Consider the following 5,071-nt stretch of genomic DNA (forward strand, 5'->3'; position numbering starts at 1 on the left):
CTTTTATTTACATTATTATTATTCCCATCTGAAGACATTTTTATTCCAGTAGATTTACTTTTTCCCCTTTTGGTCTTGGTTAAGAAATCAGTAACTCAGGAGTTATCAAACTCAAACATGATTGATAATTGTTATCTTTGCTAATTGAATTGAACTTCAATAATCCCAATCTTTTCTTAGGAAATAAATAGGATTTGAAGATCAAACTAATTAGTACCTTGACCTGCTTTTGCTTTAGTAAAAGTTAACAAAGCGGAATTAAGATTCAATTTTCATCATCATTGATAAGGATAGCTAGGATAGGACCTCTAATTTCTAATACCTTGCCAAGAGTTTATTTTATTATTACTATTTTATTTTATTCTTATTGTTCAACATACTGCTTCTTTACTTCTAAAACCCCTAATTTACAAGACTCATAACCAATAATAAGAACATACCTCACTGCAATTCCTTGAGAAGACGAATCGAGGTTTAAATACTCGGTTATAAATTTTAAAAGGGGTTTGTTACTTGTGACAACCAAAACTTTTGTAAGAAAGGTTGATTGCTTGGTTTAGTAACTATACTTACAATGAGAGTTTACTATAACCTCTAAACCATCAATCTTCAGTTCTTCAAGCTCCCTAACCCAATGAAAGGGGTTTAGTTGTTCATAGCTCTGGGAATGGAAAACAAAGATGGAGAATGCATTCTGAAAACTTAAACTAGAAGTTACAGAGAAAGTAAAAAATACAGAGAGTAATTCTAATAGTGCCAAAGAGCTTCCCTCTAGTTCAAAGTTCTCCCTATTTATACTATTCTTCTGATCTTCTAGTTGCTTCTTCAAGTCTTGGATATGGGCCTTTGGATCTTGAGTTCAAGCAGTTATCATCTTCAGTAGGCTTAGCCTAACTTGCAGAGAGAGAGTGTTAAGTAGGCATGGACTTTAGCTTAGGACGTTAGTGGCGTTAACGTTAAGTGAAAGTGTGGGTTCGAGAACGTTAGTGACAATCATCTTTTTCACTAACGTTCCTAACCCAAGAATGGTCCACATTAACTTCAACGTTAGTGGCACCAATGTGACCACTAACGTTGCCTCTTGGTCTTTCGCACACGTTATTGGGGTTTACCTTTTTCAATAACGTTGAGAGTCCCCCCTTTCTCACGTTAGACTTCACGTCAGTATAACTAACGTGGCTCTTAACGTGAGGACACTTTAGCCTCGAGAGCGTTAGTGACACTTACCTTTGTCACGAACGCTCCAAAACGCCCCTTTCCTACGTTAGAGTTCGCGTTAATTGCATTAACGTGGCCTCTAACGTGGTATTGGTAGCCATCTCCAACGTTAGTGACAAAGGTGAGTGTCACTAACGTTGGCTCATTATTCTCTCCTCCACGTTAACTGAGTTAACGTGGCAACTAACGTGGCTCAAAGTGGCTTAGTCCAACGTTAGTGACAAAGGTGAGTGTCACTAACGTTGGTGATTCCTTGCTCCTTCCACGTTAGAGTCCACGTTAACTAGGTTAACGTGGCTCTTAACATGGCCAATATGAGCTTAGTCTAACGTTAGTGACAAAGGTGAATGTCACTAACATTAGCATGATCTTCCTCATCCACATTAGAGTTCATGTTAACTGAGTTAACGTGACTCTTAATGTGGCCAGCTGCCACTTTGGAACGTTAGTGGCACTTACTTTTACCACTAACGTTGGAGTTCTACTTCTCTTCCACGTTAGCTTCCACGTTAACATAGTTATCGTGGCAACTAACGTGGGCTATGATGGCTCACGAAGGCGTTAATGGCGATCACTTTTCTCATTAACGTTGCAAGTTAGCCTCCATTCCACGTTAGTGGTCACGTTAGCTAGACTAACGTGGCTACTAACGTGGTTCTTCCTTGCTTCCTTTGTCCTGAAATCAAGCAATAAAGTGCATCAAAGCTCTGATCCAAGTTATGAGACATGCATCATTCAATTTTGTCATTTAATTCATGCATAATTCTCATGAAATCATGTAAAATTCACAATGTTTGCTTGAATCAAGAGGTAAGTGATTATTTTCCCAAAACATGCTTATTTCCTAAGAAAGTGCATGAAACTACCTAAAACCATAAAGAAAAAGTCAGTGAAACTGGCCAAAATGCCCTGGCATCACAACACCAAACTTAAAGCTTACTTGTCCCTAAGCAAGTACTGGAACAAGAGAATAATGAATGAAATGACAAGATGAATGAATCATTCTTGTGGAAGTCATGTCCTTGGTTTTATGGGGTTTCATGCATAGCAACTTAGGTTCATTCCTTTACTGGCTTTCAGACCTTTATCATGCCTTGGAATACTCACTTGATGGCACCCTTTGAGACTGTTATTTATTGATCCCTTTGTCTTTCCAAGGTATATTGCATCCTTAGGCTAAGTGTTCTGTGAGAGGGCGACTCTTTAAGATAAGTTTTCAGCCAACACTCCCGAACCAGTTAGTTCAAGGTGCTAGGTGTTGAAACACCCCTAAGGACTTACTCCCTCAAGTCTCTCTCCCGCATACATGCACACCACAGGCACATGGTTTGTTATTTTCTTTCCTTGAGGTCTTGGTGTCCAGCACCTCTTTTGGTTACTAAATGTTCTGTAGCAAGGTTGCTCTTGATAGTGGATTTTCAGTTGATAATCCCGGGTTAGTTAACCCAAGTTACCAAGTGATGAAGCACTCCTAAGAACTTATTCATCGAAGCAGATCCTTGGTACAAGAGCACCACAGACACATCCCTCAAGGTTCAAGCCCTTGGTGCCTAGCCTTATTCTTTATCACATTTCTTTCTTTTTCAACTCTTAGTGTTCTTTTCTTTTTTCTTATTGGGATCTTATTAGTCTCATGGGGTGTGTTTTAAGCATATGATTCAGGACAGATAGTTGCCTTCTCACCTTGTTGGTGAACCAACTTAGCTAAGTGATTACTACACCACAAATTTAAGGACTTACTCCACAAATTGAACTCCACTCTGGTCTTTCATAACATCTCTTTTTATTTAGCTTAAAAGGACAAACATACAATAAGCAAGATGCAGATGAAGATAGGTAACTTGGACCAGCACACATATGACCTAAGCAATGAAAATACTAAAGACAGAATTGAAAATTCCTAAGCTACTATGGAAGCATGTTCTATCTCATACATGATTTTTCTTATTTAAAACTTGAAAAAGATGAGATAATGAGGGAACTCCACCACCTTTTACTCATGGGGGTGCTCATGCTCTCCCTCTTATTTGTCCTCTTTGTGTTTTTCTTGAGTGCTTGAACTCCCACCTCCCTTTCCTTTTCCAATCAACTTTTTTCAGAAGCCAGCATCTTCCATCTTCTTTTTTAATATTTTCTTCTACTGTTTCACCTTCCTTTCCTCTTGTTCTGTTAGCTCTTTTTGGAATTCATCATACCTAGGGATTGCAAAGTGCAGATTATGCATATGACTAGACATATAGTTCAACTTGGCTTGAGTGTTTATGTTGAAATCCTCCCTATGTAGTTGCCGTCCTTCATTCCGTATGCTGAACTCATTGAATGCCTTCGTCTGAGCTAGCTATCGTTGGTTGAGTTCTTGAAGGCGTTTGTCTTGACGCTCTTGCCTTTCAGTCACTTGATTGATGGCTTGAGTGAGCTGGGAGTAGTGTTCCATTTGCTGTTTCTGCCACTCCCTTTGTTGATTCATCCAATTAGAAAGCAGTTCTTCTTGACGATCCATCCTTTGGGCTTGAATGTGCAGTTGTTGTTCTTGTCCCTCCATATAACTCCTCGCTAGCTCCTCAATGGCTCCGTGAATGTGATTCAAGTTGATGTTGGTTGGATCATAGTACTCTTCTTGCTGGTATTCTTCTTGATGAGATTCTTCTCGGTGAGGCCCCTCTTATGCTGCTTTTTTCCCTATTTGAGGTCTTCTTTGTTGTTGGGTGGGTGCCAAATAAGTTATTCGCTGTAGCGTGACTGACCTTCCAGGGTTCACCCAACTTGGATTGCTGTCCTCAAAGAGTACCTTGGCTTTCGTGCACAGCCTAAGGATGATGCTGGGGTACCAAAGTCTAGCACCTAGATCATTCTTCTCGGCTGACTCTTGAATCCCCTCAGCTATAATCTCGTGCACATTGATGCCTCCACCCTTTATTAAGCAATGTACCATATTAGCTCGAGTAGTGTTAACCTCCAAATTGTTTGCAGTTGGGAGGATAGATCTCCTCACGAGCTCAAATCATCCCTTGGCTTCCAGGATGAGGTCTCCTCTCCTGATGAACCGAGGTCTTCTATCCAAATACCTTTCCCAGTCAGATCCTATAACACACATATCATTCATAATTTCTTCAAGTTCATCATTGTTGGGGCCATTACTTATTCTTACATGATAACTGGGCTCGTCAAAATGTGGCGATTTCAGCTGAAGAACCCTCGTTATGGCATTGGGGCTGAAGTCCACCTCTGTTCCTCTCACATAACTTTTGAAGGTGGGGGCCTTAGTTTTGTCTTCTCTGACTATATTTGCATAGAATTCTTTGATGAGGTTTGCATTTTCTTTGCTTCTGGGTTTGTGAGCCTTTGCCAACCCCTTTGTTCGGTCTTCTCTCGAATCTGTGGGCATTCATCCTCGTTGAACTGGAATGTTAACTCAGGCAGTATCTTTTTAAGCTTTATCTGTTCAAATTCAAGCTCATGGAATGCAGTTTTGAATTTTCCTTCATCAAAATAGCTGCCCTCAACCGGTTCCTTTCTCTTTTGCCTCTTGGAGCTCGATGATGCCATGAGTAAGAGTTAATATGTGAAAGTGTTGAGGGGTTGTGGATAAATGGTGGAATTCGGTTGGGTTAGGATATGGTGAGATGAAGGGATTTGGGTTCCGAAGGTGTAAAGTATAAAGAATGGGAATTGGAATGTGAAGGGGGTACAGACTAGGAATCACTTATATAGGAAAGTGATGGGTGAATGAAAGGTGTGGATTGATGGGGTGGTTGTGTGATGGACGGATGGGGTTTAGCAATGGATGAGCACAAGGATTATCAACTTTATGATGGGGTTGGTTCAGTTTCCAAGCTTGTTCTTCTTCCCATGT

Source organism: Arachis ipaensis, chromosome B05 (assembly GCF_000816755.2).
Source record: "Arachis ipaensis cultivar K30076 chromosome B05, Araip1.1, whole genome shotgun sequence".
Taxonomy (NCBI): domain Eukaryota; kingdom Viridiplantae; phylum Streptophyta; class Magnoliopsida; order Fabales; family Fabaceae; genus Arachis; species Arachis ipaensis.